General features: G+C 31.1%; 1 protein-coding gene across 1 annotated transcript in view; it reads right to left on the bottom strand.

Moving 5' to 3' along the window:
- The window catches only part of LOC129971115 (uncharacterized), a 28,360-nt gene extending 23,659 nt beyond the window's left edge, over positions 1-4,701 (bottom strand). The window contains exon 1 of the mRNA XM_056084601.1: positions 4,569-4,701. The gene's annotated coding sequence lies outside the window, so the exon portion shown is untranslated. The remainder of the gene's footprint in view (positions 1-4,568) is intronic.
- Between the last annotated feature and the right edge of the window lie 23,022 nt (positions 4,702-27,723).

Genomic DNA, 27,723 nt, shown 5'->3' with positions numbered 1-27,723 from the left:
AAATAAATACATTTTGGAAAATATTCTTAATTAAAATGAATTGGTACTTTTTTGGTGATAATTACAAAAAACTGTTAAGAGATTAAAATTATATGACGTTGAAAAATTAAATCGTAGAAGGTGAAAAAATGATTTTTTTTAAAATATGTCAAATGAGTGGTATTGTCATCATCAGATTTTAAGTCCAAAGTTAGGAATCAGAACAATTGTTCTATAGGAATCGTTTTTTCTTTTTATTTTTAAAGATACGTTTTAGAAGATGGTATTCCTTTGTATTTCAAATTGATGCCATTCATAATCAACTAATGCATAGAAATATGAAAGAAAATTATAAGAATATTTTGTGTTCAAAAGGAATTTTTATAAAATCATTTGTTTTTATGTTTGTTCAATAAATATGTTTTTTTCAGTTCTAAATGCGCTAATTGTATTTTAGGAATAGTACCTAAAGAGGAAATTGATTCGAATTTTTATTCAGTGCATAAAATAAATGGCAAATTTCTTTTTGCTGGTTCTTTGGATTAGCTTAATTTATTATGAAATTGAATAATAGAGAACTGAAAATTAAGCAAATTTCTTAATTAATTTAAAAATAGTTAGTGATGTATGGAATTTCAAGTTAATGTGTATTCTAATTTTTGTTCTTCTTCTTATTTTTTTTAAAATTTTTTTTTTTTTTAATTCTGAACGTGAGAAAAATATATATGGGTTACAAAATAAGTCTGAATACAGGAATGCAGATCCGCAATACTCCACTTCGCTCACCACTTAAAAGTAAAGTGAAAAACTTATGGACATTTTTCGTATCATAGTAATATACTTTGGATTAATGTGTGAAACATTCAATTATTTCAAAAGAGAAATAAAAAAGCAAAATTGTTATGACGTTATATTTATGAATTATGAATGATACAGTGTGTTATCCCTAATTAAGAACTTGATCTTTTTCTTGTGATCGTTCAACTTCAAAAATAATAATGATAAAATAATGAAGTCAATTAGAAAACCATCTTAAAAGAATGCAACATAAATAGTAAAAGTTAAATTAGATTAGCCTTGTATGTCTCACAAGCATAAACTTTCGGAAAGTTTTATTTCTGAATTTTTTCTGATTTTGTATACAGAGCTGAAATTTGTCTCCCTCAAACATTATCTAAAAATCTCATCATGTATGGATTTAAAGATTATACAGTATAAATTTAAAATTGCTGTCATAATATCAATTATTAAATCAATCAAAGTTTAGTTCAGTTATATTAATGCCCCGTTTTAAAGTAACACCACGGCTATTTTGGGATGGATCTCGTAATTTTGAAAAGCAGTTGCAGATCGGGGACGACACTTGAACTGTCACCCCTTTTTCCAAACTTCAACCCCAAACCAGTGGACGGACGTTTGGCTCCGACGGATTTAACGAGCACCATACCCGGTTACACGACGATTATTCGATGGAAACGGGTCTCGAACCTGAAACTCTCGGGTTTCGAAGCCGGAACCTTATCACCAGGCCACCGCGGCCTCTGAGTCAATCGAAGGTTCAAACTGAAACAAAAATTGAAATCAGAGCTCGAGAGGGGGGGGGGGGAATCAAGTTATCTAAAACTAGAAAACAATTTTCATAATGACTAGTTGTCTTGGTGACTTGGCTGATTCGCCGGTATTAATGCTTGCTAAGCTTTTCAATTAAAAATCGAATGTAATTTCCTCTCAATGATTTCATCAGCAAAATATATATTTAAACTTCAAATTTTTATAAACATGATATTCGTACTATTTTAAAATGTTTACATTTTTTTTTTTATTAATGTGTTAAGAATTTACATAGTTTTTGTCATCTCAGCTAAAAATTAATTTAGAAAAATGGAAGTAATTAAACTTTAACTAATACAAAAACTTTTTTGATAAAGCTAAACATTTTTATTCAAAATTAGCCGCCTTTGGCCACCAGCTGTTTCGCAGAGATTAATGCTCCCTAAATTTTTTCAATATCTTATGTAATTTGGTCTTTTAATAGCTTCTTCAGCAAAATATTTTTTAGTTGCAAATTTTGATAGAATAATTTAAATAGATAAATTTTTCTAACTCATGCTATTACAGAAGCCTTAGTTGTTCTTTTCATTGCATTGTGGTATCGTTATACTTTCTGTCAGCTATCATAAAATTTGAACTTTAAATTGAAACGGAAGTCATTAAACAACAATTAATACTTTTTTTTTCTTGCTGAAACAAAACATGTTTTTAAATATATAAGTATAGAAAGCAGAATCATTCAGCATTGAAGTTTTGTATGCACTATAGAATAACTTTCATAGTTTACATAATCATAAAGAATTAGTCAACAAATATGTCCTTGATTCATCCTTGAATTCAGTTTTTAGAGATAAATAATAAGGTTTTATTTTGTTTCAGTCATAAAAACGCGTCTGAAATAATTCTGAAGTCTAAATTTTATGCAGACTTTCGATTGTAGGGAATCACATTCAATGAAATATTCTTCACAATAATTTTTAAATTTAAAAAAAAATTGTCTTTTGTGGCAAAATCTAACAGAGTTATGAAATCCTGAAAATCATTATTTTAAGACAATTGAGAACTTGGAGTTTCAGAAAATATTAATTTTTAATTAATTAAAATTTCAAAAAAAAAATTCTGAGGTGCACATTCTCACCTTCCAAAGAATATATATGCAAAATTTGGTATTTCTAGAAAAACAATGTAGCTTGTTCATGCATCACCACACAGACAGGCATACACACAAACATTCAACTTTATCATAATTAAAGAGTTATCTGTTATTATATTATTGGTTTATAATAGAAAAGAATATATCTAAAATTCATTAAATCTTTGACAAATATGAATTTAGAAATCTTTTAGATATAAAGTGAAAAAGTTGAAATTTTTAATATTCGACCACATTCAAGGGCATTCTCATCAAAATTATCCGTCAACTCATTCCCTAAGCTGCCGAAATTTAATCCGATGAAAATGAAACTTACAAGACTTAATTCAAAATTTTATATACTATAACATTTGTATTGAATACAAATCTAGATTTGATTGATATATTTTTTAATATTCTTGAAGAAGACAAATCATTTGTTAAATATTTATTTTCTCCCTGCTCAACTAATGCCGGTTTTAGACTCGGCCAGTAAGTAGCGCATGCGTAGAAAGGCTGAAAAATGCTATTAGGTCCATGGCAAGTAATTGTCTAGACGGGACAACAACATGCGATTTTTAGCGATTAATCCCTGGCATACGGTTAAATAGTACCCAAAAATCGAATTTGTTTTTAGACACTTTTTCCAATTTATTGAAACCAAAATTTGGCACAGAATGACAATTTGAAGACACAAAATAACATATCAAGTTTCATATATTTGTGAAATTACAGACAAAATTGAGTTCGTGAAAATGCTTATGAAAGTGCTGACAAACAGTAAAGCTTTTCCTGAATTTAATTCCAAGTTTGAACGGTATTTACAGAGAAGATGTTAAATCTGTGCACCAAATTTTATCTAACTAGCTCTCTTCATTCTGTAGTTATCGCGCTAACTTATATTCGAATTGACAGATTGCTACTGAAGGGATTTTGCTAAGAGTTTAATAGAATTTACAAATATGGTGTATAGACCATATACCAAATTTCATCCGTCTAGCTTAACGCGTTTTGAAGTTGTCTTTGTGACAGACAGACAGACATAATGCCAAAAATGTGTTTGTCGAACTCGGGGAGCTCAAACCATGGAATTCGAATTTTTTGAGGGTTATAATAAGCCGCGTTCCTACGACCTGTGCGCCTGCAGACGAGGCATGTGTCCTCCCCTTTACCCTCTCTTGCGGTTTACTGGGGTGCTTTGATGTTTGTCCAGTTTACCGACAATTTGTCGGTAAACTAGACAAGAGAGGGGAAACAGGGGAAAGTGCCTCGCCTGAAGATTCACGGGTCGTTGAAACACGGCTATATTTTCTCTATACTTAGTAGACAAGAAAGTGAAAAGAATTTCATAGTTTGAAAAGGGGTCGATTTAAAATCATTTTTAAAATTTTCTAATTAATTATCAGCTATTTTTTTTTTTTTTTTGAAAAATATATGAAACATCCGGATATTCATCAAAATAATTTTTTGCGATAAAATGACAAGAACAAATTAATTAAAAAAAATTCTTAAAATTGATGGGATAAGCGTCATCCTACCGCCCTTCAAAATGTTAACGTATATTCTAATCTAGAATTTTATAAGAAAGAGCCAGAGTAGTGTAGATATTTAATAACTGAAAAATAATAATTTTATAACTCAAAAATAACAATGTGCTTAGTTTACTTTAGCCAGCATTGAATAGCTAACAAACATCCATTAACAGTTTCATGCTTTATCAACTGCATCAAGAATACTACTGGGAATACTTCTTTATATGGCAATGAGTAAAATAATCATTAAATTCTAACTGTAATATTTTTTAAAATCGCCTGTGATTTATTTAATATTTTACAAAAACATTCACTACACATAAAATGTTAAAAACTTCGATCAGAAAAAAATTTAAGCATTTCAATCTACTTACTTAGCTCATTGAAAATGTCCAACAAAACAACATTTTTAACCAACTTCTCTTAGAAGATTAATGAATAATATCGATCAGTTAATGTAGATGTTCAAAACGAAAACACTTCAGGTTGCCCCTGATAACAGAAACAGGCAGCTTCCGCGTCTGGTCAAATATCTAAACATTTTATCGAATTTTCGCTTTTTTTTTTCTTTCTTTTTTTTCCCGTCTTGTTTCCGTTTTATCCTTTTCCATCTAGACATAAAAATAGTAATCTGCTGGTCTCCCTAAAACGTACATGGCATTGGTGAACAATAATTACAAAATATTGATCCTTGGCGTGAATTTAGCAATTTTAACTGAATCTATCGTTTGATCCTTGGCGATTTTTCACAATTTATCCCCGTAGGCGGTTAATAGTAGCCAAAAATTTTATTTGTGCTTCAGACAAATTTTTTTTTTTTTTCAAACCGATCGAAACCAAAATTTGATAGAAACTACAACTGTTGTCTCAAAATCATATACCAAATTTGATTTATTTAAGTCGTTGTGTTTAAAATGAAAATCACACTAACAGTCAACTCCTTGACTGATTTTTTTTTTCTAAATTTGATAGATATCTATAACTTGGATGTTAAATCTTTGAACCGAATTTTAACATCTTCATTTCGTCATTATCATGTTAACTTATATTTGTGCATCCGGCTAGACAGACACAAAATAAGATGAACATCTATACATTTAGGGTAATCATATACATAATTTCATCCATCAAGCTAAAAGCGTTTTTGAGTTTATTTGTCATAGACAAACAAACAGATATAATGCCAAGAATGTATTTTCCAAACTCAGAGAGGTTTTAAAATATTGAGATTAATCAAAATCTCGAGTTAAATTTTTTCTTTTTTTTTTTTGGAAAAGTACAACACCTTTTCTATTTATACTTTGCATACGAGAAAGTATTAAGACAAATAATTTTCTATGGAGCAACAAGCCTGGACTACATCAGTTTGAATAGGTAAGGATTTGAAAAGTGCTTTCCCCATTTTTATTTGATATTGTCTGTTGATAAGATATGTTGCAAGCAGCTTAGTGAGGGCTTCCGGAACTCCCATCTGGATGAGCTTATATATGAGTCCATTAGTCTATACTTTGCCAAACGGTTTTGCTCCAGTATCTAGACCATAGATCTGAGATATAAATGAAGGTAACCAGGCGCTCATTTCTTCTCGAAACAAGCGCACCCAATATGTGAGGAATCTTAGAGTAAGAATACCTTTTTTTGCTGCCATATCGCAAATCTTGGCGTACTCAAATATTGTCGTGCAACCTTTTGCTTCCCAACATTGGGTCTGGTCGACATAGCATTTCCTAAAAAAGTTTTTTTTTTTTTTTTTTCCTTCTTCTTGTTTTGAGATTATCGTTTTTCGAAAATTAAACACAGTGATTTCGCAAATGATAGTTTCTTTTTCATAACATCAGTAACCGAATATGTTGATTTATATTATGTTTACTTTTTTACTTTAATTTTTTATTAATATTAAAGGGCTGGATTTTATTCATTAAGTACAAATTTTAATTCTTTTATTTACCTAAAAATGCCTTTTAATTTTATATTACATGTTCAAATACTTTCTATCATTATCTCAAATAGATAAAAAATTACTTTTATAAAAACAGATTATAAAAGTGACTTAAGACTTAAAAAAAAAAGGATTTTAATGTAAGTTTTTCTTTTGGCGGAGCATCGGTAAAGAAAATTGTCCTATAAAGTAAACATGCCACACAAAAATTGCTTTTCAAAATTTAGAGATGAATTATAACGTAAAAAAGGTAATTTTAAAATAAAATAAGGTAAACTAGAGTTATATTTTGACAATTCTTCAGCGTAAGAACTCAAATTGATATTCAGACACCTTTTTAATATTTCTATGGCTTAGTATCAGTTAAAAAAATTCACATCTGGTTTACAATTTTGCCAGTAACTTTGCTTCTAACTACCGCAAAAGAGATCAATTTTGTAATCTCTTAAATGTGTTGACTTCAATACAAAATAATAAAGAAATTCAAATTCCTACCAAAACTGTGATTTTAGGGTACGCGCATACCGTAAGTTATTAATAAATGTCGACATTCAGACAAAATTTTTATCTGTAAAGATAGCATTTCTTTCTTTAATATTTTGTTATCTTTACAATATCCACTAGTTTCTTTTCAGATATTATTTAAAATTTATAAACACATGCAATGATAATTTGAACATTTATGAAATTTTACTATATAATATTCTCAATAAAATATACGTTTCAATTTGACTATTTCATTCACAATGATGATTTAATATCCTTCATGGTATAACATAATTCGAATATTTATGATAAAAAAAAAGGTGCTACATATTGGAAGTAATACGGAACTTTATTTGCATTAAAATAATTACACAATTGTTAATCGGTCTATAATGTTTATATATATACACACTTCTATTGGCGAAAAAAAATCACATGCAACACATTCGAGAATAAAATAAAGCAAGTAGCACAATATAACATAGTTATATCAGTTTAAATGGAGCTTAATAATAAGTTAACTAAATTAAATACAATAACTAAACCAAACTATGATATATTATTCAGTTATAGCATCGAAATCATTGAGTGTTTTCCAAGTAATATAATTTTAATTTCATTTAAAATGGATATGTTTATTGTACATGAAATGATACAAACTATCCTTAGAAGAATTTTCTATGCATCCAACTGCACAGCAAAAGTGATCCATGGCTTAAATAAACTTTAAAATTTAATAGTTTAAAGAGAGAAATAATCTAACATTGAAATATAATGAAGAATGGTGAATACGGTTACAGCGAATGCAAAATTCTAATCACAAGTCACGTGATTTTATCTTGTCCTACTCCAGAGTAGGGTTGCAATCCCTACTAAGTTGGGCAATAGTTTAATTATTATTTTTTAATCCAAAATGATAGGGGGTAAGTTGGTTTTCCACAATTGATTTAAATCCATTTAGAATGATTTTTCCTGCCACTTTGTTGAGTGAAAAGAGAAGATTGATCGGTAGATTATGTTGGGTTATGTGGGTGTTTGACAATTGCCGGGCTTTTGGATCAGTTTTATGATCCATAAGCCCGGCAATTGTCAAGCAGCTGGGAAAATAATTGCATTGATTAATTTGGTAATTTTAAAGAACATTTTAATTGGGAAGTGTTTTTTATCACGTGAAAATATGATGTTGTTTTGGTTTGAGGTTTTTGAAGTCACAAAATGCGCGGGCAGAAAATTGACGATTTGTCGCATTTGTGGAATCAATTTTTCGCATTTAGGGTTATTAGAAAATGATAAAGATTGTCACATTTGGCAACTTATCAAAACCAGCAAAAGCTACAACTTGACTCGAATGTTCGCCATGTACCTGATTCTTCTGTCTGGCCAATAAAGGGCAGGGTCTTAAGAAATTATCGCCCAAAGAAGCACAGATAAGAAAATGGGAATGAACGTGAAACAGCGAGTCGAAAATTATGTATATATAGATATAAATATATATATATATATTAAATTTTCAATTTTTGTAGCTGATAAAAGTCTTGGTGCTCGATTTTGAAATGAAAAAAAAAAAACAAAAAAAAACCCTTCGCTTTTCTAGAAATTGACGACTGCGCAAAACAATAGTCACGTGATTATTCCAAACCAAATTTTAAAAAATAATGCCCTCGAGATAAAGTTTTAGAGCTTGAACAATTTTGAGACGGGAAAAAACCACCATCATTTTCTAAATATCGACGCATGTTTAATCTGATAGTCATGTGATTGTACCAAACCGGTTTAAACTGGTTAATGACTTAAATTGATTAAGAGAAACAATGACTTAAAAATAATAATGTTCTCACATGATAACATGAAATTTAAAATAGCAGATTTCATTTTTTTTTTTTTTTTTTTTTTTTTTGTCATTTTATTGCTGATCCCACCTTCACTCAGATTTTATTTTTCTTAATAGTTTTTATGACATCTGTTAATTCATATGGAAAACACGGTTTTCAAAGTTTTTTTTTTTTTCAGTTCATTTGAAAAAAACCGCCTGACTGTTCTTTTTACTGTTTTATCATTATTTTTGTTCGAAATACTTGGGTGGTGCATCGGTTTTGGAGTTCACAGGCTAATTCTTCGTCGCTGTAAGCAATAATGTTGACAAAGGGGATGCGTTTTGAATTTATTGTCTGTCAAATATCTAGTCCACTGCCATACTGATTGGTCTTCTGTGGCTACAATTTCGATTTTATATTTCCAAAATTTATTTTTATGATATTCCAACATATTTTTTAAGTTTTTTTTCTCTCGCTCTGTTGTCTTTTTGTCCATATGATTTCTTGTTCTCTGCTAGGTTTTTTTTCTGAGTCTATTTTTTGAGAATGGACTCAGAAATGACTAATTGAGAGTGGACTAATTTCGGATGGGATTTCAATGACAGATACTTTTCGTTTCAGTATCCTGAGACTACTACTTTTTGACGATTCTATTTCATTAAGGGATGAGAAGCGGAATGATGAGTGCAATTCCAGAATATTTCGTCATTCTTTGATTTTGATTTCTTTTCTATTACATGCTTTTTCATTCAATTTTTTTTCACTTGTATGTGAATGTCGGGTGGTTTCTGACTTATTATTTTATTCAAATTCAAAATTGCGTTACTGTTTTCTTATATGGCTAATTCAAGTGACAAAATATATTTTTTAAAATAATAATATTTTTAAGAAAAAGTTCCTTAATGATTTTATTAAGACGTTTCATATTTACAGAAATTCTTTAAATGAAAATAAAATGCTTTAATAGAGTAAACTTTCGATTTTTCCCCATTGTTCATCTCAAAATATTGTCAAAAATTCAATAACATATAAAATACGAAGCATTTTAACATTAAAAAAAATCATTATTATTTCGTAAAAAAATGAATTAGCAAATTTTAAGAACAAAAAAATCTTCTATTTATTCATTGTAATTTAAGGTTTATGTTCCTTGCCATAAATAAAAATTGCTTTGAAATATTCTATGGGGAATTAGTATTTTTTTTCTGACAATATTATGAGCTATGCAAATGTAGTGTTTATACGCCACTAAGTCCGTGAGTATTGTTTATCAACGGATTCATAAAACTCTCCTGCTTTTGCGCATGCGTTAGGATGTATTTAATTTGACAAAATAGGGGTGAGAGAAAAGATGAAAGGAGATTTTTACATATAACAATATGGTAATTTCCGGAAATGCGCACATTGTTCCTCGTCCTATCCCTTAGTGAGTGGTCATCTCAGGATACTGAAACGCAGTAATTTGAATTTACTTTATTGTTAAATGCAAACATCTCCTCCTTTCATCTTTCCTCTCACCCCTATTTGACGTATTAAACCCATCCTAACACATGCGCCAAAAATAAAGGGTTTTAGAATCCGTTGACAAACAATATTTTCACTTGTTTCATCATTGTTTGAAATGTGTTAATCATTTCTTCAGTAAGACGTTTGGTTTCCGTTTCAGTTTCCTGGGCTGAGTTAATTTCGTAAGGGTAATTATCATTAGCAATGCGGTATTTTCTGCACTGCTTTAGATTCGGACGGTCTCTGTAGATTTCTTGTTCATTTATTTGATTTATATCAATATGGAGCATAATTGGGAGGTGAATTATTAGAGTTTCTATTTTTATGACAAAGTTCCGATTTCTCATAAAGGTGATACCAATAGCAGATACAATAGTTTTGCAGTATCTTGTGGGGCGGTCTGGGTCTACAATTTTTATTGTAAGTTTTCTAATAAAGGAGAAGAGGTTATTTCCCTGTCTGTTAGCTCTTTCACAGTTCCAGGAGCGATGTTTCGCCTTAACGTTAAAGTAATTGGTTTGGTCGTAGTATTACTTTATTGTAGAGTAATTGCTCTGCACTAAAGTTTCGATTTTTAAAGTGAAAGAAGAGTCATATATGCACAAAAGACGTCGGAGGAGTGTTTCGAGCCCGAGATTTGAATTTTCAGTATTATGGCTTTGATGTTGGGTAGAGCTAGGTAGTGGGTTATTTTTAATGAGGATACCTGTGCCCCTAATGCTTCGACCAATTCTGCTGGGGTTGGAATAAGATATGTAGCCTGGAATTTTGAGCACATCTGTGGAGCGATGGTGTGTTTCTTGAACTGCAATAATGCCTGGGTTAATTCTATTGGCAAAGTTTCGGAGTCCCCTAATTCTATTTTTCAGGCCCTTGGCGTTCAGGAACAAACAAACAATAAACAAGAGGGGATTCATGTTTAACTGGTAATGGGATGGGTATAAAATACATAATTTGTAAATAATTTGTTTTGGGGGGATATCTCTTAATCAGATTTTATTAATGTCATTCTTCTTATTAAGTTGTCTTCTTTTGTTTATGTTTTTGATATAAGGGGCCAGCTAAAGCAATGGATTTTTGGTGATTAAGAAGTTTGAAAATATCCTGTGAGTTATATTTTATATCAGTGAACTGCAGCCATCCTCAGTTGCATTTTGAATTGTTGGTACGACGTGGAATTTTGTTGCTTGAGGAGTTTGCAGAGGATTTTTTTTTTTAATAGCGTGGCGAATGATTTGTCTTGTTGTATCTCTCTATTTGGATACAATTTTGGAAAATTAGGACAGCCTCTATAAGATGCTGTCTGAGAGCCTCTGAAATTTGCACATTTCTTTTGGGGGCTAATTACTTTCTGGGGCAGGTTGGTGAATCGTGGCTTTTTGCGCAAATAGCACATCTCACTTTCATCTTGGAATTCGGTCTCAAAAGACTGAGAAGGAAATGACTGACATTAAAAACATTGACCCACGGTTTTTCTTAGGTATTTCTCGATCTTAACCACAATTTATAGAAAATGGTTTCTTCGTGGTAAATGTTTTATAAATTTTCAGAATTGAATAAATGTACTAGAAATATAGGAAGAAGTCCTTTGCTCTAAATTGTTTAAATTGATTTACACGGTTCACCATGTACCCTTTTTGATCAATTCCTCTTTTCTCTCGTCGCATGGAATGTCAATCGGTAAGCCTTTGATGACGATTGACATTCCATGCGTTTTCTTTCCCGCCTTACTCAAGATTAAGTAATATTCAGATTTTTCATCATCAAAATATTTTTGTTAATGATCTTCAGCTGTTTCACAGCAAAGATGGGGGAAATCGTCATTACTTTTTTAGTTTAGCTTTGCATATAATGTTATGTATCTATGTTGAGTCTTTGTAGTTGTCTGTTCTTTTAAATACTACAGGTAGGATATGCGGCTTTACGATTTTCTCTGATTCATTTCTTAATCCGCTAAATTTATTTTTCAGATCAATTGGAGCAATTTTTTCAACTTGCATATCTTTTAAATGGCTTTGTCTCTCTCAGAAATTGACCATTTATGTTTATTGCTAGATTTTTGCAGATGGAAATCGCCATTATTTTTTCGTCAATAACTATTATTTTATTTTCTCCAAGAAAAATTCCTGAATTGTTTCAATTTTTTGCTTAAAACATTTTGATGTCATTTTCAGAATTAGAGTGGAGCTAATTCCATATCTTTGCTGCCATCACTCTGAATCTCCACGCCTGTGTGGTCCTTACACAATAAGTACCTTACAGGAGGAGGGGGCTTAGTAAGCAGAGTATCAATGTTAGAATAAGGAATAGATTCTTGGAGTTTTCTTATTAAATTCTGTATTTTAGAACTTAAATGATTCTTGGGATTTTACAGTCGAATTCTGTAGTTTAGAATTTAACCAGTTAACTGTTTAGAATACTTCAGAAGATGCATATCTAAATTGTGTTGTAAAAATTTTGCAATATTACTATTTATTACCCATGACGAATAAACTCGTCATAACGCAAAATGTTGTACCTTTTCCATGACGAGTCTACTCGTCAAAATCAATTAACTGGTTAAATCTAGAAAACCCAGTTCTAATATTCTGAGCATGTAAATGCATTTTTTAAAACAGCTATGGTGTCAAATTCTCCTTAAGGAGGTTTTATAAATATCACGTAAGAGACTCATTTTTTCGAGTTTAAAAAAATGAAAATAAAGAGAAGATAAAAAGAAAGAAAAGTCCCTAGAGGGACAAAAGAAAAAAAGAAAGAAAAACAGAAGATTAGTGAAGACCATTGAAAAAAAAAAAAAACCTAGTCAAGAGTAGCACACACCTACAAAAAGTTCAAATTTTCAAGCAGGAATCAGAATAAAAATTTCAAAAGTATATGCATTGGGTTAAAGAATTTTTCTTAAATATCGATCAAAACTTTACAAATAAAAGTTGTGTTGAAAGGGTTCGATGTTCTTAACTTTTGGCAGATGCAGATTGAAGATAGCTGTAACTGAGTGATTCGATATCAAAAAAATTAAACAAATTTTAACTAGGATCAATCCACAGAGAAGGAGATCCAGAGGTCTCACACTCATAGACACTAATGGCAACTTTTTTAACATGGCCATAGACTAAGGTGACCATTTTTTTAACCTGAAACCAGGACAACATGAATTTTGACCAGCCATGCCCAAATTTTATAAAATTTTATCAAAAATTCACCCAACGTCCAACCTGTATACCTAAGTAAATAAAAACTTTTAGATATCAAAAAATGTTGCGTTTATTTAAACACAAGAAATATGAAAACTAAAATATTATTTTACAATATAAAAATAAAACATAAAAAACATAACATGATAAGCCATACCTAATATAATAACATAATAAAACATAAGGAGTTATTTAATTTAGTTTGTTTTTTTATATTTTTCTGAGGAGTGAATTGCTTTTAACAAATTTTTGTTTTCCTGTATATTTTCATAGAATTCCATACAGGTTGCATTTAAATTATTTTTGACAATCAACAAGGATTTCAAAGTTTCCACTTTCAATTGGGTTTTCTAGCTATTCCAGATATTGTTTAATAAAGAAAAAACAAATTCGGTCGGTGCTTTAGTTACTGGCATACAGAGGCAATACTTTACCAATCTGACAATATTATTGGACACATCATTTTCTTTAAAGGTTTTAAAAATTTCAATCCACTTATCTGATACCAAAACACAATTTTGCTTCCAATGCCCAAGTTTCTCATCTGTGGTGTAGCGCTGAATGAAACAGATTTCATCTAAGAGCTCAATTAAATTTATTATCGGATAATGTTGAATTAAATAGTCACTGCATACTTGAACCATTTGATGCGTAGGTTTCATGTTTAATGTAATCCAATTAAACTTCTCGATTCCCTCAAAATGGCCTTCCCATTCTTCCAGATACTGAAAACATGTGCTGTAAAATTCCACCACTTTTTCTTTGAAAATATTTGATTTAACTAAGCCGTCTTCTAGCTTTTTTTAAATTTTGTCGAACTTGCAGGGGCAGAAACACACTTGCTCTCCTGTCAGCAATTTTGGTTCTAAGGTCCTTATAAATGATATTTGTTTCCAACATAGAAATATCTTGTCATTCTATCTTTAAAACCGTGTTATGAAACATTGACGACACATTATGGAGAAAGAAAAGCCAAGATTCGGTTTCAGGATTCTCAAAATAATTTTTAATAATTGTCGGAATTTTTTCATTAGACGCAAAATACGATTTTAATGCAGGAAATATTTCCAACACGCTCTCAATAGCTGGTCGTAACGCTAACCACCGCGTAGCACTGTAACCCAAAAGTTTTTAATATTCTATGTCTACAAAATTCTTTTAATTCACTGACGCGCACAGTATAAATGTAAAAGTAAGAGTAAATCTTGGTAATTAAAGTTTGTATATCAATTGGAAGGCAGTCCGCTGCGGTTTGTATAGAATTGTTTAAAAGATGCGCTGAGCAACCAATTCCCACAAGGTCCCGTCCGTCCAAAGTAGCTTTTAGCTTGGTAAAAATATTATTTTTCCCGGCTCTTCACATGCCTCCAAAATTAGTGTTGGTGTTGTCGGCACAAAACCCTAATATCTTGCTTTCTAAATTATGTTTTTTTAAGACCTCTACAATATATTCGGTAATTATGTCAGACTTTTCTCCTGGCAAATCCTTTACTTCAATAATTTTTACCTGTATTCCATTCTTGTATGAAAAATATCTGACAAGTAAAGGAATAAGTTTAATTTCTTTGTGATTTGAGGCGTCTGAATACACTGATATAAAACTTACGTTTCTCAAATCTTCATCCAGTATTTGATTTGTATAACGGACAAGTACATAGGTGATTATAGCTTCGCATTTGGTCCTAGAGCATATGAATTTAGCATCGAAATATGCCTTAATATGTTTACAGGTACAGTCCATTAATCGAAAAGATTGATTATGCATAACTGTATGATATGCCCACAAACCTTCAGCTGCAGTTTCAAATTCTTTTTTCTTAAAATATGATGTCATACTCGAACTTGCAATTGCTGTTGACACTGCTCGTTTGTGTTTAACTGTTTTTATGTGGTTTTCAATGTCGCTTTTTCCACTATTTGCAATAGAAAACGTACTTATACATTTTCACAATATACTTCACTAGGATCAATATTATTACTTTCTTTAATAAATGTATATTTTAATTTTAAATCATCATTAAATACGCACTTTCGTCGTTTTGCCGCCATGATAATAATAAGGTAGGTACATCACAGTAGTTAGTACATCAGACCACCACTGGCTTGTATGACGTTGTAGCGGTCCTGCTCATTGCACACCTGACGATATCACATGGAATTATCAGGGTTGCCAGTTCTAATTTTATTATTTTTATTTTATTACTTTTTTGTTTTAATGTTTTCTAATCTAAAACCAGTACTTTTCGTGTACTGGTTTTGTTTAATGACTAACCAGGACTTATGCCCTGAAAACCAGTACTGTACTGGTAAAATCAGTACGAATGGTCACTTTACCATAGACAGTAGCGCCATCTCTGTTGTTACTGGCGACTTGGACCTATTATGCGGGACAGTGACGTCATCTTTCTTCGTGACGTCATGATGCGGAAGTCAACAAAGCAACTGCATTTATTATATTGACTTTGCTCTGCCATTTCAGTTTTGAGATAATATTCCCTAATAAATTGTTATCTGAAATTATTTTTTTTTCATTTATTTTTCCCTTCTTATATAAAAAACAAAAAATTCCATCCCTGCTTGTTATGTACTAGTGAAATTCAGATACATTACTACCATATTTCAGATTAGTTAAATTACATTTACCCTTCATAATGAAATTTCATCAAATTATTTAAAAAAATTCTATTCCACCATAAATGATTTTTTTAAAGTTCATATGTAAGGTAAATGCTTATTTTAAACTACTTAAAGAACAAATTTGAAATTTTACAGTGGTTGAATTGCATTTTATATTAGGTTCTATTATTGATTATAAATTTTCACTTTCTATTAATTATAATATATATCAGTAGATTTTAAACTGCAATGTATGAGTTTTAAAATATTTTATTCCAATTTGGATCACTTCTAATCAATTTTATTCTGTATTTATACTAGCTTTAATCATTCTCATATATCAGGTTTGGCTATTCTAATTTAATTTTACCCAAGTTATTTTTAGAGTGAAAATTAATTTCAGAATTTTTTTACAAATTCTAACAAAATAAAATACATATATTTAGTATTACAGAGTAATCATGTAATAAATAACAAACAACCCAAATAATGTTGTCCTATTTTATTGAAGAAAAAAATAATTGAAAACAATTCACTTATTACATGGCAAAAATATTATCGCTCAAAAATATTAATAAATATAACATAAGCTCATTTGAAAAAGAAATTTTAATTAAAAATAAGGAGTGATTAGTTTTATAAATTTAAAATCTATGAGAAAAAAGTTCTTATGCAATAACAATTATCCAACTTCGAGGTGAGACCTCCAGATCTTTTTCTCTGTGGATCAAATTGCGTAACATCAGTTTCTTTCTTATATAAGTATCATTCAAAACCCTCCTGTTTAACTATAATAAGTCACCTAAATTATTATTATTCCATGAATATGAAGAATGATCCATGAAATGAAAATAAGAAGAACGATCTATTTTATTTTAAAACAATTTTATTTAACCTTTCATATTTGAAAGATTGAAATTTGAAATAAATTTTCGCTTAAGAGATTTAAAATTTTGTACACTTGTGAATGAGTAATGGCAATATACAATTTGAATATTGACAGAGCTTAGTTAAAATTAATTAACTACTTGATTCTTGCATTTCAAACCAATTGGTGAAATATTCTAAAAAATTAATTTCATAAATCTTGCAATAAAGTAGTATAAATTTAAAGGATGTACTTATAAAAGCTTAAAATATATAAAAACAAAATGCTCACTTTACTGAAGACAATTAGTTTTTTAATATTTTGAAAATAATGTATAATATGGATTTTTTTATATATACAGTGTGAGTTTGATCAATTCTGACTAACGAAAGAGCATGATAGAAGAACCCAAGAGGATCATAAAACAATAGCAATTCTGTCTCATCATCAGCCGTTTGTAAGTTAATACAAATAAACTTTGCTCAAAATTGTGAAAAAAATTCAAATTTAAAAAAAATGGGCACAACCTCGGTCAAAGTAAGCATATATTCTGAAATAACAGTTGCAATCCTTTAAAATGGCACTAGTTTCATGAAAATGCATGGATTTAAAGCCGAGTAATAAACCCTGAAATGTTGGCGAAGTTCAAAATCGAAATTTCGCCAAACTTTTTAATTCTGAATTCCGAAAAACTCAAACAATCTACAATTTGTCTAATTAACCAAAAGTTTTTCCATACCATCGGCTTTCGAATAAGTCCACCATAAACCATATAAGTATTTTATTTCGGGAAACATTCCTTTGTTGGCACCATAATCGGCTTTGGTCAAAAAAGAAACTTAAGAAATACCATTGTCACTCCTGATTTTAATTTACTATTTACCTTCATCCTGCTGTTTAATTTAGGAGCAAAAAAAAAAAAAAAGGCTTAAAGTGAAATAAGAAAAACAGCACTTTTATTGAGAATGGTAAAAAAAGTACAATAAGAAAAAAGTAGTATGACTTTTCACAAAGAAATATTTAAAAATACAAAAAAGATATTGAACTTAAAACAATGCAATGAATTTAAAGAGTCTGTCGAAATTGGTTGTCACCTAATGCATGCTTTTGCTCTTTTCCGAGTAGATTTAACAGCTTTTTTTTTAATTAATAGCTCACCCTTAAGTGTTAATATCTCCTCATCGAGCTGAGTTCTTATGTCTTCTAAACTAGCAACTTCTGTGTGGTAAACTTCTTATTTGAGAAAACCTCAAGGAAAGAAATCCATTGGAGTCTTATACGGCGATGTAGGTTGCCAAAAAATTTGCCTCTACGACTATCTCATCTTGGATAATGCTCATTAAGGAAATCCTGAGCTGCCGTTGTAGAATGTATAATGACACCAAACACGCTGAAGAACACATCACCCATCCATATTGAACATCACCCATACACATTGAAGAATGTATATGGATGATCAATGGAGAATTATTTCCCGTCATTTGGGTGCTGGAATGACATTAAGTAATTCTGGTAGAGGACGTTAAAAAAATTGCAAATATGCATTACTAGTCAAATGACCCTGGAAAAGTATGGACGAATTATGAAATCGTCAATCATTCCAAGCCAAACATATAAGCTGAATCGTGTCTGGAGCGAAGAGTTTCGCGCTATATGAGGATTCTGTATGCGTAATGATACCAAATGTGCTAACTGGAAATGCCATCTCGAGTAAAAAGTAACTCACTTGTCCATGTATCATTATCAGGAAATACCTTTTTTCGATATTTGTTTATGATAGCCAACGGCAAAACGTTACTCACTTTTGAAAGTCTTACCTCCTTAATTCTTGCACCTGTGTAAAAAAAAACTTTCTTGCGAGATTTTCATTACTATACTTTGTGAAATTCTATAATTGTGAAATTATAGTTTCACAATTATAGCCGTTATATTCATTACTATAACTGTGAAATTCCAACTTCACTAGAAATTGTAAGGAACTCACATTTGGATTTTTATCTAAAGTGTCGAATACTTTAGATAAAAGTCCTAACTTACCTTACTTAAGTAAGTTCCTTAGCTTACTTTTTTCAAACATCTTACTAAATGAACTAGTCTTCCTTAGTGTCTGGTGAACTGTAGCAAATATAGTGGAGTTAAGTGTGCGATTATTTGGGATGATAGTCGATATTCTTCCTCGGCTCCACGAGAGTATTTCTATGATGAATTGAAAACGAAAACACCATGAACCATATAAGTGTTTAATTTCTCCTGAAATAAAACACTTATATGGTTTATGGTTGTCTCATTCTAAAGCCGATGTTATGGTAAATTCGACAGATTGTAGCTTGTACGGTTTTTTCGGAATTCAGAATGAAAAATTTTGGGGTCATTTCGATTTTGAATTTCATGAAACTGGTCTCATTTTAACCCTTCAACCGGCTGGAACGTAGAAAGTCGCTTCAACGTGTCGCTTGAAAACCGACTGGAACGTAGGAAGTTGCTTTCCGAAAACTACTTTAAACCCGGCTGGAACGTAGGAAGTTGCTTTCCGCAAACTGCTATTAACCCGGCTCCAACGTAGAAAGTCGTCAATGCTTTCCCCCTTAAATGCAATAAACGAGGTGGGTCATCTGCTTGTTAAGGTCATTTTGTGGTTTTCGCTGACAGTTAGAATTTGGGTGGTCTCTCTAATTAGGGGAAGGAACTCCCGAGAAGAGGAAACAACGTTTTTCATGAGAATTCACTATTGCAGGATCGATTGGTGATATGAGCTGTATACTTCATTCTTGATTTGAATATTTCATTATTTCGCCACAAATTTAATATCCAAATGAAAACTATTATACTTATTAAAGGTAGGGAATCCCTCATATTTACATGTCATAATCATGTATAACAGTTAATGATTGTGATTAGTTCGCAAAAAAGTACGTTTGAACTTTTAATAATACTTTTATTAAATTGCAGTAAAATATTAAAAAAAAATCCTTATATAAAATTTTTTAATTTATTTTCATCCCGATTATTAAGCGAAACAAATATTTATTTATAAATGTAATTTTAACTATTGCTTAAGCTTTGTATATAGATTTTGGCCAAGCATTTAATACGTAATAAAAGGCAAAATTGAAATTTTTTTTGGATCTAATTATTTATTTTTTACTGTTTAGAGTGAGTTTTTAGTAAAAGTGTTTTTAATTATTTTAATAGACGTTTTTATTTAAAGTATATTGATAAATGTAGTTACTATTATTCTTTTTTACTGCTTACTATTATTTTTTATTTCATTATTTAAATACAAGCGTTCTTTACTGCTTTTTGCAAATCATATTTGTCTTCCTTTCTTTTTCGGGGGGGGGGGCTCAGGTAAAAAAAAACCCCGCTTCTTTTATAAATATAAAAAATATTTTTTAGAAATTATATCTTTAAAATATATAATTATATTATTAATATATATTTAAAATCTCTATAAAAAATCAAAGCACACTCAAATGGAGGAAGATTTGTGTCTTGTGACGAGCTGCGAAAAACGTAAATGAAAAAAATTACTTAGTAATAATAAGGACTATTAAAAAAAAGTTTAGTATATGAAAGAAAGAAAATATATTTAATAAATGGAAAACATTTATTGACATTCAACAAAATTCGATGGTGAGTATGATATTGCTTTGAAGAATAGAATTAATAAATGTATCTGTGCAATTATAATTATTGCTTTGCATTAAAACAGCATTAGCTATTTAATGAAATTAAATAAATGCATTAAAGGCTGATACGATCGCTAACTGTTTGAACGTATCACAAGGCTGTGGATTCAGAACTTTTTTTTATCTATGGATCTCGGTTCCTTTCAATTGCTAGTATTCGGTAAGAAAATCTATGTGTTTCTCTATGTGAAAGTAGTTTTTCGGCTTATCCGTATTGTTAGTAGAAGTTTTACGATCAAATCAAGCAGTAAAATGTCGGTAGGTTTAGTGCTTAAAATTGCCCAAGTTACGTTACAAAGAGAAGTGTTACATCTAGTGACAACAACCTATTCAATAAAAATTAGTGTCTCAAAATGGGTTATATAGAACATGCGCCAGGCAGATTGTACAATAGAAGTACTTTTAATATGAATCTCGCATTGAAAGGGAGGATATTTTCCTTGCTAGGCATTCAGCAAGACAAGAATGAATTCTTGAAAGATGTTCTGAGTAGTTCTTTTAATCTTTACCATTTTTGAAATTTATGAGTCTTGGATGTAAAAGATTAATTCATCACTCCTGAAAGCGCTGTTCTTTTTTATAAAATTAACGTGGGTATTATGACAATAATCTATGAAATAGTTTTTAAGCTTTGCTCTTTAATCAGTTTTAGATTTTATGTCAAACAAAGTGTGTGCTCTACTATTTTTGATTTTCATATCCATTAAAGTTTTTTTTTTTTTTCATTTAACATTTAAAGACGTTCTTCTTAATATATTTAAAAATAATTAATGACTAAAAAGTAAAATAAAAAATTCGATTTCTCTGTTCACTAATAGAAGGCAAGTGGATTTTCTTACTAAATTTGTTTATATTCTGGTTGAAATTCGGCTATTGATCAGATACTACTGAATATTGTTTCCAATAGAAAAATTGCTTCCTTTAGGAAATTTATTTCTAATGTACCTCATACGGCCAATCCTAATAGCAATTTTCAAAAATGAGCTAAAAATTTTTCACCAATGCTTGATTCTGCACTTGAACTTTATCTAAAGTATAACAAAATTTTTAACAAAAGCATACCACTGAAACATACTCAACATTAAATAATTAGTTGGATCATATCTTGATATCAACAATGGAAAAAAATTAGGTTGAAATGATAGAAGCAACAATGAAGACAATTTAATTTCACTTCCATCATGAAATATATTGATGTAAAATATACTTAAATTCGATAAATTAATATAGAAATGTCAAATTAATTAATTTACTTTCCATCGAATTACCAAGGGAAAATTTTAATTAAAATTTTTATTATGCTTTAAAAATTAATAATTTATTATAAATATTAGCTTTTGCATTTTTTAAAAGCTATTTATGAATATTATTTTTGCTTTGATAAGAAATGGTTACAGATGCTAAGAAGATTTTAACATCATGAGACCCCGATGAGTCATCTGTGACTAGACCACCAATAACTTGCTGTTTTACCACACCAACATGATTCTCCCAACCAGTCTTTGCCATTTAATTATATGACGTAAAAATTCACGCTTCTCTCTATTTTTCTTATATATATATATATATATAAAATAAATTATACATATATTATTTCTGATTTAGCGCAACCTTCTTAATATGTAATGTCATTGTTAAGCCACTTTTTTTCCATCCAATTTTTGTGACCGGAGGATAAGATCCTTTAAATGAAGAACTCTGCCCTTCCTCCACAAATTGTCAAAATTATTACAGATTCATTAATATCTATAATTTGTTTTATTTTAATTAATGTGCCAAAATTTGTAGCAAGTATTTTTATTGTTGCAATGAAATAAAAACCTTATTTTTCAGTTACGGGTTTTAAAAGTTGCTGAAGTTATGATAACTTACTCTAGATTGTTTTTCTTTTATTTTATTATGCATCCATCTTTCGAAATTCACATGCAGTGAAATACCTTATAAATATTTCCAATGAAATTTGTTTGAATTGTTCAGAATTGAAGAGCATGGAAGCAACGGTATGAAAGGGTAATTCTTAATTGTTGGACAAATGAAGCTAAGTCTCGTTTTTATCTACGAGATAATTTACGAATTTTCATTAAAAAAAATCCTAATGTTGTAACTTCATAAAATGGGTACAGTTGAAATTTTGATTTCATTGATGGAGTAAGGTGAAGGAAATATTCTTCGCAATATTTGACAGCAGAGAAATACATGGATTTATGAAAATATTTCTGCACTGACTATGAGTCATTTTTACCAAGATTTGCGTCAAGATCAGGAATGATATAAGAAATTGACATTCAAAATATTCACTTATTAAAAATATGAATGAAATGATTATTATTATCAGATATAAGTCTCGTGAGTAAATGGATACATTAATATGTTTTCTTATTTCAGTATTAAAATTAACTTTAAACATTTATTATTTCAACTTATTTTTTTAATTATTTCAAAATAAGATAATAAGTCAAAAATATTCAAATTAATAATATTTTCATCAACATATTATCAATAAAATATTCACCCACTATATATTGACAAAAGATTGCTTTATTATTTTCAGAACTTAAAAAAATGGAATGAAAAACAAAAATCTAAAAACAATACAAAACAAAATAATACAAATATTTATTTATAATTTTCAATAACAGATTTATATCCGAAATGAATGTAGTATTTTTAAATTATTAATAATAAATTTTTATAATTTATTTTAATCAGAGGACTATATATTCATCCATTATATATATAATATGCGAGTAAAATGCTTACAATTAAAAATTAGAAAAAAACTTAATTAAAGTTCACTGAATGTCAGTAAAAAGAATGTATTATATTCGTAATGCAATTTGATGAATGATAATTCCTTTTAAATAATTTATTAAACAAATTTTTCTATTACTAATAAAAATTTATAAAATCATATTGAGGAATTTTTTTAAAATTTATTTTTGAACAAATTCTATTTTCTGTAAACATTGCAGATTAAAAGACAAGTTCTTAGTTCTCAGAGCGAAAACCAACTTCTTAGTTGAAAAACCGCATGGCAATTGCCCTGCGTCGACAGATTTATTACTTGATTGATCAGTCAGTACTATTCAAAATCCCCGGTGTTTAGGGGGTGGTGATGGTCGAGACGCGGGAAAGTTTACCCCCTGTTGTGAATGGTCAGGGGAAAGCAAAAACATACCAGGCCGGTTTACGAACGTTCTGCCAATTTCTTTTCTAGTAAATAGTGTTCAACCTTTATTTTGACTGATGCCGTTTTGAGAACATTCTTAAGCTAGACAGTCGGCGCTCGATGGGTTAAAGGATTGCCGTTAAGGGTTAAATCGTTCTTTCAGAATATGTGCTTATGAGGATGTGTTCAACATTTTCTAAATTTAAATTTATTTCTCGATTTTGAGCAAAATGAATTTATTCTCTATAACTCGCAAACGGTTGGAGATGAGACAGGATTGTTATAATGTTTTATGATCCCGATAGGCTCTTCTATCACCCTCTTTCGATTGTCAGAATTGATCAAACTCACCATGCATACTTAGGTGTCAGAGTGTTGGAATTTGTATATTCGAATATAAGTACTTTATTAAACTCAACGAAAATATCAATGCAGGAATATCCATCCATATGATGAATATTTAAAAAATTATTGTATAAGTAATGCAAATAAGGAAAAAGTAAAATGCCATAACTATTCCATAACAAAAACGAAAGATATACATTCTTTATGAAAAAACGAAACACATATTCTAAAATTAACTTATCCGAAATTTTATTTTGTTCGAAATATAAATGAATAAAAATTTAATTTTACACTCATGTCCATAAATTAACGATAATTCAGAGTCACGCGGAAATCAAACTCTAAAATACATCACCCGTAAAATGATCACACACATCTTCGAAAATCATATGGAAATTGCAATTAGCCACAAGATGACACTGATAGTAAGTCACAATGACGAAAGTGTAAGAGAGTGATGTATAAGGAATAAAATTGTTCGGACGCGTTTTATAAGCCTTTCACTGCAATAATCGCATAATTATGACACAAAGGACTCATTTGGAAAAATTTTTACGTGGTATAATTATCGGCCATCTGGAATGTAGGCGTACGCAGCTGGGAGTATCCTAGGAACTTGGAATCGCCCAGAGTGTCATCTCCAGGCTTTGGCAACGATTCCAAGATGATGGTAATGTAAGTAAATGTTACAGCACATGTCCCCCCCCCCGAGTTACAACGCCGAATGAGGACCGGCATTTGGAAGTTACTGCCAAAAGAAAGAGACGGAGCACAACATCAGACCTGTTTCGTCAGCTCTCTTCAGTCACTGGCACGACAGTTTCAAGGCAGACCGTGTACAGACGCTTAGGGCAGATGTGTTCCACTTACTGCAACTCACTGTCGCTTGCGGTTAGCCTGGAGTAATGTATTGTGTACACCGCAACATTGGACTTGTGTGATGTTTTCCGACGAGTCCAGGTTTAGCTTGTAGCCTGATTCTCGCCGGACTTTCATATGGAGAGCGCCAGGTACCCGTGTGGCGCTAGCTTCATAAGCCAGTTAACGGCCTCTGGACAGAGGTGATCAATTTTGTTTTGTGGTTATGTTACGCGGCTACGGACGCTAGAGTCGCAGGTTCAATCCTAGGCAATGCAACCGCCACATTGGTCACCTTGACCACGCATCCACGTACAGCTGTGCCATCTACCCGCAGCAACCAAAGTCGTCCGACTCACTTGAAGCAATAGCAACAACTCGCCGTCGCTCGCCAAAACGCTTGGCGTGATAACAACGTTCATCATACGCCATAACACATGACGCGATAAAATTGTTCGTCTCCACCGACTCACTGGTGGGGGATTATTGTGGCGCTAGCTTCATAAGCCAGTTAACAGCCTCTGGACAGAGATCATAAATTTTGTCTAGTGGTTATGTTGCGCGGCTGCGGAACCTAGCATCGCAGGTTAGATCCTCGCTCAGGCAATAGCCACAACCATTAAAACCAACAGAACATCATTGAACGATAACTAACCGTAACCGGTGGTGCAGGATTGCTCGTTTGGGGAGGAATTATTCTGGGTTCCAGAACTGACCTGCATGTTCAAATTGGAACCATGGCAGGCCAAATCTATCGGGGTCATTCTGGGAGAACATGTATGTTTGTTTCGGTGCGCCATGGGAGCAGAATTCGTGTTTATGGATGACAACGCTCGTCCTCACCGTACAAACATCGTTAACGAATGCCTTCGATCGAAGGATATCAACCGTATGGACAGGCCAGCATTCTTACCGGACTTGAATCCGGTATGGCATGTGTGGGACATGCTTGGCCGACGAGTTGCAGCCCGTCAACCACCTCTTATATGTCTACCGGAACTTCGGAGAGCATTGCTTGATGAGTGGTGTAATATTCGCCAAGATGAGATCGATAATTTGATACTCAGCATGCCTAGGCGTTGTGCTGTATGGTCTGAATTGCATAGTCTTGGAAACATACTATGTATTAACCATCATACCAAACATGTAATATTGGTTTTTGTAAATAGACTTTTTTTGTAATAAATAAGTCACATTTGTTTTGCTTCTGACACTTTCTTTTCCTGAACTTGCACTATCCTTAATTTATGGACACGAGTGCATTTAAACGTACTTACTCTCATCTGAAGATATCTTACATATCCCTATGTTGGTGTCCTGGCAGAGGGGTAGCGCGTCTTCCCAGTAATCTGGGCGTCTCGGTTCGAGTCACGATTCGGGCATGGTTGTTCTTCTTCAGTGTTCTATCTGTGAGGTGTTTGAATTTACCCCCCTGTAAAAGTGGGTTGTACAAGCGAATGTGATGCATGAAGTAGCTAAGTCGTACACTTGGCCCTAGTTGACGCTACTGAAAAAACAAAAGACGCTCACTCGGCTTAAATCGCTGACAGATAACTGTCAGCGGGTCTGAAAAGTGCCATAAGTCACAACAACAACATAATACTCATCCGAAATCTTCGCATATAAAAAAATTTAGTTTCTTGTTTCTTAATGGCTTTTTCATATGCTTAACATTTTGTCCGTATCAATCTTGCTGGTTCAGAAGAAAAAAGAAAATGAACAGGGCAATAGACAGCGTATAAAATAGAAATAAAATAAGCAAATAATCTAAGCAAAAAGTAATATAAAAATAATCTATGCAAAAAATAATAAGCAAATATAAAATAAATCATATTGAAATGGCAATAATATGAAAATATATAATTCTAATTGGTACCTGGCGAGTTGCTACAACAGAAGAAATAATTTTGGAGATATCGTTTGAAATTTGAAAATCTATCTTGTTTGGCTAGGAGGAATGATATTTATTTTCTTATTAACAATGAATACATTCATTGAAATTTAATGATATATGAAGGAGAAGTATAATAATATTCTATTTTTTTTTTTTTTTACTTTATAATTCAAGCATTTTAGGGTAGATAATATATTTTTTTTTTCCATCTTTAACAATATCAAGTAAAATTCTTGGCAAACCGATTTGTGAGCATCCAACATATAACTGGCCATGTGAAAAACCTGGATTTTCTAGGTTCGATCCATACTTGAAGTAGTTGACCTTGCGCCTTGTTGATTGATGGCCATAGAGAATGCAAGTCGAATGGGGAACTTCGGAACGTTTGAAATCAACGGGAATAATGGGAATACGTGGAATGAGCACATCTTCATTCTACTTAGCATTAGTTGTCTCGATTCTTGCTGCATGTTGGTCTTCTGATTCTAATGCGCTTGACAGGTTAGCACAAAAACGTTATCTTTCGATTCTTGTCTCATGCTGATCGTGAGATTCTGAAGCAAATGAATTTGCAATTCGTAACCGATATGCTTCATTGCTCGTTTGTCGTTCCTCATTTGTTAGAAAGATTAAATTCGCTTGCTTTTAAGCGCTGCGAGGTAAGTGACAAATGTTTGGAAGGCATATATTTTGACGAAACTATTAACAAGATAAACGCTTGTATAACCGAAATATCAATTGTCGATTCACTGAATAATTGAATTATTATCGGTATCGATAACAATAAGTCTATTTTGTATGTGTGAAATAAACTCAGAATTGTATGTGCGATTCGACGCAGCCAAAATATTGTACCCGTTGAATGACAATATCTTATAATTTCTATTTATTAACGAAAAGAGAAAAAAAAATAAGCGCTTGTACTAAATATTTTCGATTTCATTTCACTCACATTGATTGGCATTGATTATAAAATTTTTATTTTGCTTGATATATATATGCGATTTACTCCGAATGGCAAGTGCCGTTTGCCGTTTACTATTTATCTTTTTATAGATTGTTATTTGTCAATTTTAAAATAATGTTGAATCATACAAACATATGAAGGGATTTGTTTGTAAATTTATATTCAAAATAAATGCTAATAATTA

This window comes from Argiope bruennichi, chromosome 6, assembly GCF_947563725.1.
Source record: "Argiope bruennichi chromosome 6, qqArgBrue1.1, whole genome shotgun sequence".
In the NCBI taxonomy this organism is placed as follows: domain Eukaryota; kingdom Metazoa; phylum Arthropoda; class Arachnida; order Araneae; family Araneidae; genus Argiope; species Argiope bruennichi.
Note: the sequence above shows the minus strand (reverse complement) of the source record. Positions and strands in the feature narration are given on the sequence as shown.